This window comes from Herpailurus yagouaroundi, unplaced genomic scaffold (genome assembly GCF_014898765.1).
Source record: "Herpailurus yagouaroundi ecotype Mexico unplaced genomic scaffold, PumYag 28, whole genome shotgun sequence".
In the NCBI taxonomy this organism is placed as follows: domain Eukaryota; kingdom Metazoa; phylum Chordata; class Mammalia; order Carnivora; family Felidae; genus Herpailurus; species Herpailurus yagouaroundi.
In genome coordinates, this window is record NW_024412376.1 from 158965487 (window position 1) to 158977772 (window position 12286).

The following is a 12286-nucleotide window of genomic DNA, read 5'->3' on the forward strand; positions in this document are numbered from 1 at the left end:
AGAAGAGAAACATCATGGATAGATAAATAGATAATAGATAGATAGATAGATAGATAGATCAATCCATCTACACATTTCCTGTCTTGGACCTGTAGTTATCCATTTCTAATTTATTTTATATTTATTTTTGAGACAGAGAGAGACAGCATGAGTAGGGGAGGGGCAGAGAGACACACAGAATACGATGCAGGCTCCAGGCTCCGTGCCGTCAGCACAGAGCCCGATGCGGGGCTTGAACCCACAAACTGCGAGATCATGACCTGAGCCTAAGTCAGATGCTCAACCGACTGAGCCACCCAGGCACCCTGTAGTCATCCATTTCTAAGCAACCCCAGTCCTTCAGTGAAAAATATTACTTGGAGATCAAATATATATATATATACACACACACACACATATATATATATACACACACACATATATATGTACATATATATATATATATATACACACACACATACATGCACACACACACACATATATATACATATATATATACATAGGAATATTTTCTCAGCCACCGAAAAGGATGAAATCTTGTCGTTTGCAGTGACGTGAATGGAGCTAGAACACATTATGTTAAGCGAAATAAGTCTATCAGACAAAGACAAATACCATATGATTTCACTCTTATGTGGAATTTAAGAAACAAAACAGATGAACATATGGGAAGTGGGGGTAAGAAGTGGGAGAAATGAACCATAGGAGATTCTTAAAGCTAGAGAATAAACTATGGGTTGACAGAAGGAGGTGGGTGGGGGATGGGCTAGATGGGTGATTGGGACTCAGGAGGGCATGTGTTGCGATGAGCACAGGGTGTTGTATGTAAGTGATGAATCACTGAATTCTACTCCTGAAACCAATATTGCATGGTATGTTAACTAAAATTTAAATATTTTTTTTTAAAAAGGAAGCCTTCAAAAAAAAAAAGAAAAGAATAAAGAAGTATGTGATAGCTCTTGGAAATGAAGTTTTGCTGAGATCAAAATAAGGAACAGCTTATTTTTCACACACACACAAAAAGACCTGAGCCAAGTTCAAGAGTCAGATGCTCAACCCACTGAGCCACCCAGGTGCCCCAGCTCATGGGTTTCTTCTATATTTGATGGATTCAATTATATTACAGCTATTATTCCTTTAGGTATTAAAATTTTTCATCTTCAGCTGTTGGAAGCAATCTCACATTTCTCCTAAGGCATTTTAACCTGGCTCCAGAGGCCTTTGACACCTTCCTTGCTTTCTGGCATGACAAGGTGTCCTCCTCTCATCTACACATTTCCTGTCTTAGACCTGTAGTAATCCATTTCTCCAAGAAACCCCAGCCCTTTAGTGAAAAATATTATTTGGGGACCAAAATGAGGATATGAAGATCCTCATTGCTACTGGATTGATCATTCTTTCTTCTTAGGTTTTTACAGTGAACAGAGCTAACATTCGTTCTTTCTAAGAGAAAATTTATCAGTAGTCCATTTTACTTGTATCTTCCCTTTCTGATAAGGAGAACTTTAGTTCCTGATGACATTGAAATTATTACTTATGTTACATATGTAAGTCTATATTTCTGTGTGTGTGTGTGTGTGTGTGTATGCATGTGTACATAGATCAATATCTTTATATGACAGAAGGGACATGAGCAGGGTCTCCATTCTCATGACAGAGGGCAGTGGGATGACATGAACAGTGTTGCTTAAAGCAAAGTAGGTGGAAGAGGGCAAGGGAAGAAGGGGAACACAAAGAGCATTAAGCAGTGAGGGAGACTTTACATGGAATATTCTCTGATGGCAAAGTTGTAGGGTCTGGTGTATAAGGTAAGATGTTTATACACCAGCAGACAACTCCTTAAGACTAAGACTCTCTAATATCACATTCTTTGGCCATCCTCCATATAAATAAACTCTTTTTTTAATATGCAATTTATTGTCAAATTGGTTTCTGTACAACACCCAGTGTTCATCCCAGCAGGTGCCTCCCCAATGCCCATCACCCACTTTCCCCTCCCTCCCCGCCGCCTCCATCAACCCTCAGTTTGTTCTCAGTATTTAAGAGTCTCTAATGGTTTGGCTCCCTCCCTCTCTAACTTTTTTTCCCCTTCCCCTCCCCCATGGTCTTCTGTTAAGTTTCTCAGGATCCACATAAGAGTGAAAACGCATGTTAACTGTCTTTCTCTGTATGACTTAAGAAATAAACTCTTATAAAGCACACCATGCCTCAAGCATCATTGTAAGTAATGTTATGTAAACTCATCGAATCCCACCACACCACCAAGAGTTATGCATTATTATTATTATTATTATCTTCATCTTAGGAAAGAAAACTGCAGTACAGAAAGGTTAAACCACTTATCCAATGTGAAATTGGTAGGGAGTAGCAGAGCCCAGATCCAACCTGGGTTATTTCGACCTTAGAGTATCATCATGATGCCATATGCCTCTCGAGACAGAGTTTCAAGGACCAACACACAATCACATGCAAATACTCACACACACCTAACACAGAGACATGAGTTGCAAGAGTAACACTAGCAAACCCAAAATTACAGACATCTCATTATATAATGGGACTTGGAAGCCTAATAGATTTTTACACAAATCAGCACCACTCATAGAGATACAAGACCATTAGGGGATGGAATTAAAACTCTCTTTTTCTAGATAGGTAAATGATCAACAGATGATTAGATGGATGGATGGATAGATAGATAGATAGATAGATAGATAGATAGATTCATCCATTTATTCATTTATTCATTCATTCATCCATCCATTCATTCATTCACTCTTCATTCTGTAAATGAAGATACTGAGATTTAGGAAGGTTAAATAATAACTTCCCAAAGTCACTCACCTAGTAAAGTTATGAATCAGAATTATGTATCCAAAGAGCTTGTAATACCTCTACTTTGAGGAACCCAGTATGACAGAGGTGATGGATGGATAGTCCTAAATATGGGATCCAGGCTGTCTCCTCTCAAGGTACAGCACTAGCATTATCCAAGAAGCTTCCCTTCTGAGCAGAGAATTCAATCCAATTTTCCCCTAAAATGGGCTAGAAATAGTCCATTTGTACCAAGCTGTCTCAACCTAATGGGTGAGAAGGGGAAGTCCCTAATGCAAGCCAGAGCAGGTGCAGGAAGCCATCCACCTCCTCCCTGCATCCCAGAGGGCCACTCATCACAGCCCCACGACCGGCAGGACCAGGAAGCAGGGCCTACAGCTGGGCAGCCCTCATGCCAAGAATGCATAAACCCAGATTGGAAGCTGGAGGGAGAAAGAAGGCGGGCTTAGCACATCAGCTCTCCGACCCACTCCCCGATGTAGTTGGAGCTAGCTAGGGAAAGCAGACGTAAAAACATCACCAGCTGGTGTGTTTCCTGGCAGGGACACCAGCCGCAGGCTTGCCTGCCCCCAGACACTTGCGTGCAGCAAACTTCCATCTGTAGCTCCATTCCCTTTGTTTACTGGGGCTACAAGGCAGGAGAAGAGACCAAACGAACGTTTCAGAGGCCCAACAGGACCCGGGCGCTGCCTCCAGTGGAACGGGGTTGATGGAGGGTAGGCTGGCAGTCAAGAGCGGAAGCTTCGTTACACTTGTAAACGCAGGTGTGAAATAAAAGAGCTCTCCTGGCACCTTTGCCGTGGTGCCTGCCCTCAGCAGCTGCCCTCGCCTGCACCTTCTGTCTCCCAGCAGCCCCAGAAGCTCCATGGGGCTGGGCCTGGGAAGTCCAGGACAAGCCCACGCCCGCCTGGCAGGCCTGAGGGCAGAGCCGGAAGAGCCCAGCCCCGCGTCCTGGCCTGGCCAGCGGACGTGCTGGCCCCTCGTCTCTCACTGTAGGAACTGCAGCCTCTTACCTATTCTCCCCAGGATGTCCCTGCAAAGGGCAACAAGGAAGAGAGACGAGAGAGCGGAGCTCCATGCCTGACTTGCAACAGGGTTTCCTTCCTCTCACGCCTGTTCTCTTGGCTTCTCACCTTCGTACGGCCACACGCTGCCGGGCGCACTGACTGCCCAGGCGACGTGAGGGACGTCGGAGGAATCCAAAGAGCAAGGGGAAAGCTGAATCCCAAGGCTCTCTTTCCACAGTTCCAATCAGCGAGGCTTCCTCGAGCACAGATCCACACGCCAGGCGCGGGGCGGGGAGGCCGGAGCGCCCAGTCCTCAGGAGATCAACTTCAACCCAGCACAGGCCCCAACGAAAAGAACACAACGGGCTCAGCCTCTGTTCATTCCACACACGCTGAGCCCCTCTTCTGGACAAGAAACGCTTTCTGAAGTAAAGTGGACTCTCTCTCTCTCTCTCTCATGACACCAGTGAAGTCAGGCAGAGTGTTTGGCTAACATGGAGCCTTGAATTACAACTATTTCAGCCTAAAATGTATCACTGTTTCATCCCACATTCGTCATGGACCTATTGTATGTGTGGGAGGTGCTGCCTTAGGACGGGAGGGGGATATAAAGGTAATTGAGTCACGGATTCGGGTCTGAAGTGGACCCAGGTCTCGAAGTGTACAAAATCAAGCGGGGAGACAGAAACAAGTAACACTAACTCCAGCTCAGGATATGCTAAGGTACAATTAAGGAAGAGAAAACTATAATTTATTGAGTAGCCACTTACCATGTGCCTTGTGGTTCACATAGAAAATTAGCAAAGGGTCTTTGGGCAATATTTGGGGCTCATCTGTTCTGTGCTCCAGGCCTGGGGATAGGGCCTTGAGAGAGAAACAAACAAGCAAATACATAACTACAATGTAACAGGAAGCAGCGACAGGGGAAGTGGAGGCCACTTAATACCAATTTGGAGAATCAAAGAGGGCTTCCAGGAAGAAGTGACTTCTAAGCTGAACCTGAAGGATGAGTCAGCCAAACAAATCAGAGGAAGAGATTGTACTTGGCAGAGAAAATAACATCTGCAAAGTCCCAAAGGCATGACAGACGTGTAGTTTCTTCATTTAATGAGAGAAAGTGAGGTGAATCTGGGGGTATTATGGAATTTTCTCGAAATCACACAGCTGATAAATGACACAAGTAGAAGCTGGATCTGGATCTCAGTTCCCACCTCCTATAAAAGCTAATAATAGAAGGAGAGAGATAGGTCCCCACTGAAAAGATCAGGGGGTGCTTTGATAAAGGGAGTTTTGAAGAATGGGTTAGAAATGAAAGGAGGTAGACCCAAGCGGAAGGAACATGTGAGGCAAAGGGATGCTAAGAGACAGAGAATCATGAGGGTGCCTGGGTGGCTCAGTTGGTTGAGTGTCCGACTCTTGATTTCAGCTCAGGTCGTGATTCTAGGGTCATGAGATCAAGCCCCGCATCAGATTCCGTGCTGAGCATGGAGCCTGCATGGGATTCTCTCTCTCTGTCTCTCTGTCTCTCTCTCTCTCTGAAATTAAAAAACAATAATTAATTAAAAAAGAGAGAAAGAGGGGTGCCTGGGTGGCTCAGTCGGTTAAGCGTCCGACTTCAGCTCAGGTCACGATCTCGCGGTCCGTGAGTTCGAGCCCCGCGTCGGGCTCTGGGCTGATGGCTCAGAGCCTGGAGCTTGCTTCTGATTCTGTGTCTCCCTCTCTCTCTGCCCCTCCCCCGTTCATGCTCTGTCTCTCTCTGTCTCAAAAATAAATAAATGTTGGGGCGCCTGGGTGGCTCAGTCGGTTGGGCATCCTACTTCAGCCCGGATCACGATCTCGCGGTCTGTGAGTTCAAGCCCCACGTCAGGCTCTGGGCTGATGGCTCAGAGCCTGGAGCCTGCTTCCGATTCTGTGTCTCCCTCTCTCTCTGCCCCTCCCCCGTTCATGCTCTGTCTCTCTCTGTCTCAAGAATCAATAAACGTTAAAAAAAATTTATAATAAAAAAATAAATAAACGTTAAAAAAATTTTTTTAAATAAAAAAATAAAAGAGAAATAGACAGAGAATCATGTATTGGGTGGAATGAAAGGTGATGCTGCAGGTGGGAGGAGGTTTTTTGGAAGATAAAGTTGGAAAGAATGATTATAAATAGGAAGATCCATCCATCAAGTGAAAGATACCTCATTCCCACCAGCAGGATTATTGAGTCCAAATGGCATTGGACATTTTAAGGGACAGAGAAAAGGAGAAGACAAAATGTTGGGTATGCTAATATGGAGACAGAGGAGGCCTCGGTATGGACTGATTGCTTGTGTACCCACAAATCCATATTTTGAAACCATGATTCCCCATGTAACGGTATTTGGAGGTGAGGACTTTGGGAAGGAATTGGGTTTGTATAAGATCATCGGGGTGAAGCTTTCGTGATGGGCTTTGGGCTCTTAGAAGGGAAGGAAGAGACCCAGGAACCCTCTCCCTCCCATGTGAGGATAGAGCAAGGGGGCGTCCATTTCTTCCAGGAAGCAGGCCTTCCTCAGGAACCAAGTCAGCCAGCAACTTGATCCTGGCCTTCCTGACCTTCAGAACTGTGAGGAGGAAATGTCTGTCCTTTGAGTCTCCCGGTCTATGAGAGCCCAAGCTGACTAAGACAGCCCTGCAGTGGGAGACACTCCTCTGACCTGAGGGGGTGGACACAGAATCTCCAACACACCCAAGGAAAGCGCGCAGGCACTCTGATCCAGAGCTCCTGTCAGACCACTACTCCCAGAATGCCTTGCAGGGCTCTCCCATCTTGGCCCCCATTCCATCCTTTCTTCTCTTCTTTCCTTCCTTCATTGCCTCTACCCTCCTTCCCTATGAAAAGCACAGTTGCACCTTTTATTTCTTGAGATAAACAGACCCAGCCGAAAACACAAAGGTTTTATAGAAGACTCATCCAAAAAACATATCGCCTTATGTTAGAGTTAGATTTGATGGAATATTTTAACACGTGCTGGATTTTTAATGTTGGTGTCTGGCTACCGAACAAATTATAAACTAATAAAAAATGTAAAACTCTTTCCTTCAAACTCAGGTTTCAACAACAAATTGATAACTCGAGTCTTTATCGCACTCCAAAAATGAAGAGTTTTCGTTTGCTACTATTATTTGTTTGTCGTCTTACTTTGGCAGTCTCCAGTAAAATCAGTGCTCCTGTGAGAGAAAAGAAAAGGTACAGATAGCCCAAAAATTACTGAAAAGAGGCAAGAGTTTGGGTCAAAGGTAGAGCAGGACTTGCAATCAACCTTCCCGGAGGGCAGAGTAATGGAAAAGTGCATGGGCTTTGGAGCCAATAGACCCATGGACTCCCCCAAATTCTCCGAACATGGCAAGTCACTTCTGTCTTGGTCTCATTAGGAAGGTGAGGACACTGCTCCACACAGGATGGTTGTAAGTATTAAATAAGATGGGGGCACCATGCTGGCTCAGTTGGTAGTGTGCAACTCTTGATCTCAGGGTCGTGAGCTCAAGCCCCATATTGGGCAAGGAGCTTACTTAAAGTTAAAAAGTAAAATAAAATAAAAAATTAAATAAGATGGTGCATACGCATCCCTCGTGCAGAGCTCAGAGCATGACAGGTGCTCAACAATGGGCCCTTCTCCACAGTCAGCCCATCCCCCTAAGGGCTTTGTACAGATCTCTACGATAACACTCGTAACAGTGCATTTTAATTTTCTGGGGTTTGTTCTATCTCTCCTATTAGATATGAGCCACTTAAGAATACAAACCAGGTATTGTACCCTAATTTACCAGAGACAAATACTAAGTGAATAGTAAGTAGTTCCTCAGTTAACCACTTCTCACTGCTTGAGTTTAAAATCTCTCACCTCAGGGGCTCCTGGGTGGCCCCCTCGGTTGAGTGGCCGACTCTTGGTTTCAACCCAGGTCATGATCCCACAGTTCGTGAGATTGAGCTCTGCGTCGGGCTCTGCTCTGGCAATGCAGAGCATGCTTAGGATTCTCTCTCTCTCTCTCCCTCTCTGTCTACCCCTCCCCTGCTCACATGCACTCTCCCTCTCTCCCTGTAAATAAATAAATGAACTCTAAAAAATATTTTTTAAAAAGATAAAAGCTCTCACCTCAGTTAAGGATCTAAAACAGACACTTTAACAAAACTCAAAACCGTACCGGTGATTCAGGTCTGTCAGGGGTGCTGAAGCTCAGGGGAGAAGGAGCCAGGATGAGGCAGGGGCCATCAGGAAGAGTTTGTGGAGGGACACGGGACTTGAGAGGGATCTTGAAGACTGGGCAGCCCTGAGTGGAATCAGGGAAGCCGCGTCAGAAAGGAGGAAACCGTGCAGAAGAATGGTAGCAAAAAGGGCATGTCACCTGCAAAGGACAGGAAGAGGATAAATGCGCTTGGGTTTTTGCAGACAACGTGGTGGGGTAGGGAACCACCTTGGTGCCCAAGGAGGGGAGCCACCTGATGCTACCGCCAGACGCAGCGTCCCCAAATCTCCCAATATCTGGAAGAGGAACACGCCTGGAAAATATCTGTGCTTTGTCTGGGGTTGTTGGAGAAGGAAGGTCACAGAAAGGGAGCAAGAGCCCCAGGGCATCCTACATGAGTCATGAGTACCCGTGGGTCCGTTCCCATCATGCTGGTGCCACGTCAGCAGCAGGAGACCGACCTGGGGGTCATCATGCACCAGCTCCCAGCCCAGTATCCTGACGGATCAGCAGCTTACAGGCCCTGGTGAGGGTCCATGGCCCCAGCTCAGTGGCAACCTCAGCAGGGTGCTATCACAAACCGGCCTGTATTAGTCAGTGCTGGCCAGGGAAACAGAACTAATAGCATATGAATATATCCAGAATGAGATTATTTTAAGGAACCGGATCACGTGATTTTGGGGTTGGTAAGTCCAAAATCTGCGGTGTGGGACAGCAGGCCAAAGTCCCAGGAAAATCCAGTACTACAGTTTGAGTCTGAAAGCCATCTCCTGCAGAATTCCCTCTTGCTCCGAGGAGGTTGATCTTCTGTTCAAGACTTCAACTGATTAGATGAGGCCCACCCATGCTGTGAAGGGCAATATGCTTTACTTAAAGTCCACGGATCTAAATGTTAATTGCATCCTCAACACTGTCACAGAAACATCCAGAATATTGTTTGGCCAAATATCTGGGCACCAGGGCTCAGTTGACACCTAAAATTAACCATTGCAGAGCCCCGGGCCTTTCAAAAAATAATGACAAAGGACAAGTTGAAAGGAATTTGAGGAAGGCACATTTTGCTGGAAATGGAGGGTAATGTTCGAAAGAAGAGAGAGAGCCATAAATGTGAAAGGACACGATAATTCAGAGAGTAACGATCAATTTTCTGTGCAAAGTATTTTTTCACTGTGTTATATTTTATCCACTAAGCCCTCAGAGACTGGTCTTCTTCCCATTTCACAGATGAAGAGAGTGAGGCTTATGAAATCACAAAGACTCAAATTGGTGGAGCTGGCAACCAACCACAGATACTATGTTCCCTAAATCCACAATGTGCTCCTTTGAAACCAAAATTGCCTGTCTCCAGAGGAACTAGGGTGCTCTGAGCACAGAATAGCACTCAGAGAAGGAAAGAGGACAGAAAAACAAACACCAAAACTGAAACCCACAGAAGCAGCAGCATGTAACTGTTGGTGAATGGTCGGTCAGCTCAGAGGTGAACTGTGTCTTATCTCCTGAAAAAAAAGGGTAAGATGTGCCTTGTGGTGCCTTCCCTGCTGCCTGCAATTTTAGGTGGATACATTAGAAAATCAACAAAGAAGTTCTTGGGGGAGGTGCTCCTTTTAGAACAGGTGAAAGTATCATAATTGCTCAGGTCTCTTGCAAATTGCCTGACTCAAAGTCTTGTTTATTACCATTTCCAAATGACTGAAAAGCTTTTCCCTCCTTTGTGACGGTCTGGAAATTGAACCAACCGAGAGGACCCCATTATCTGCTCCTGACTGCAACCCACAACTGGGTTTTCTGACCAAGCACAAAGGAAGAAAGAAGAAAGGGCATCCTTCCTTTCCAACAGAAAAAAATAAATGGTGAGCTGTTATGAAATGATGTCGTTACTATTTTAAGCCTAGCTATAAATCTGTGTATCTGCTAGGTTAGCTTGCTGTTGGTGTATGCATGGTCTCTCCGAACTGAGAGTGTCTTTCATGATTCTACGTATCACTGGACTCAGCCAAGCCACAAACCAGCAGGGCAAGCTCGGGGGAGGGACCTAAGCTTGCTGACCCCTGCCTTGCCTAGTTCCCAGGAGTGTGGACATGTGGCTAAGTGTTTTGCAACCCATAAAGCATCATGTCAGTGTAAGTCCTTATTATCACCATGGTTAAAAACAGCAACAGCACTTATCTTCTCTCCAATTTGTAATTTCGTGCCATCATCCATCTGGGGTCTATTTTGGTCTACAGCCTTTGGGACCTCTGTGGTCAGTGACAGTGAAGCTGGAGAAAGCCTGACACCAGGCCGGCAGGACCTGGAGACCCCAAATTATCATGGAGCTTCTACTTCTGTAATATCACTGTCAGGGGGCTTTTGCATCTGATTATAACAGTAATTCCTGCAATGGTAGAAAACACGTAGAAATAGAACAAGTATAATCTTTGGAGTCAGACAGCCCATGATTTAAATCGGGTCTCTGCTACAGAATAGCTAAGTGACATAAAGTAGTTACGTGTCATTTCTGGATCTCAGGTCTCTCATTAAAAAAAAAAAAAAAAAAAAAAAAGCAGACAATTAAAAAGAATCATATTAACAGATGTATTTAAAGTGCCACAAAATTACATAACAAATGTTACATAATAAATGCTAAACAAGTGTTAATTCCCTACCACTTACACTCTTCCCTCCATACTGCACGAAAACAGAAATTACGTTACCCAGACGACACCTTCCCAAATTGGATTTTCTTTCCGATATTATGGCACGCCCTGTGTGTGCCAGGAATTATGCTGGATACCACACATACCATTTGAACGAAATAATCTTCTAAGTACATGATAGTTGATGAATACAATTAAGCTGAGTCCAAAACATTAGGTGAAATATCAAAACACACTCTACTGGGTAATGAAGCTTCTTCTGGGGCTATTGTGGTTAAAAAAACACAACAGGCCTAGATCTATCTGGGTGATTATCAGACTTTTAGCACCTAGCAGAGAGGACCTCCAATAAATGTTTTCTTAAGCAACCCTGTTGGTAAACAGGAAAGAACAATGAGTAATCAACATAGCACATGCCTAGCTATTTCTGATGCATCGGGGGGGACAGCCTCCTGTCAACCAAACCTTCCATACACCTACAAGGGGCAAGAGTCATCTCCATCTCTCAGGCACGAATGGCTTAGTGAGGTTCTAGCACTAGATGAGAATCATCAGTTGTTCAGACCAAATGCTTTTGCAGATGCTGACTGAGTCACAGTTAAATGGTGAAGGAACCCCAGGATCAACCCTACATTTGGATCCCCATAAGAATCCTTTTAGAAGCTGTCTTCAGAACTATCTTTGACTAAAGGGGGAGGAACCAAGATGGCGGAACAGCATGGAAGCTTTTTGTGTGTCTCGCGTCCATGAAATAGAGCCAGACCAACACTAAACCATCCTACACGCCTAGAAAACTGATTGGAGGATTAACACAACAAGCTGCACAACCTGAACCACAGAATTCAGCAGGTACGCGGCGCGGAGAGCTGAACTTGGGGAGCAAGAAGCCGAGAAAGGTAAGGAACCGTTTTTGAAGGTGGAGAGAGGACGGAGACTGGGGAGGAGGGGAGAATACAGGAAAAGCACCCCTCCCCAAAAGCAGCTGGAGAAAAAGTGGAAAATTGGAAACAGCCGCAGGGACTAAACTAAAAAGGGAGAAAGGAGAAAGGAGAGGGTTTAAATTCCATTAAGACTGTAAACAAGGGGAGCGCAAAGGCTGCAACTCTGCAGCTCCATACCTGGCGGTGCTCTGGTGGGAAAGGCGAATCCCCAGGAGCAGAGTGGGGTCCGGGTGGGTCTCGGGCCACACGGGGAGAAGCGGTTCCACTGCTGGAAGGACATTTGGTAGAGACTGTTGAAGCCACCTGGTCCCAGCAGACCCCAGAAAACGGCCACTTTCTCTGATTCTGGAACAAGGTCATTAAGGGTGAAGCTTGGTGCCAGATGTGAGTTGTGATTTTCCATAACCCCTGAAATGCTGCTGCTACACTGTCTCGCGAACATTTTCTGGGACGGGCCGGCACCTGGCCGCAGTCTAGGGGCACCGGCAGCAGCAGGGTCCAGCGGGCATTCCTGGGTGCAGCCAATATTCGGCCACTGCTCATTCGGCCACTGCTCGGTGAGACCCTCCCGCAGAGGGGCGGAGCGGGTCAAAGCCGCAGTCCTTCGGAAGTAAGGGGCTGGGGAAAACAGCCACATCTGAGACAAAACTCGGGAGAGA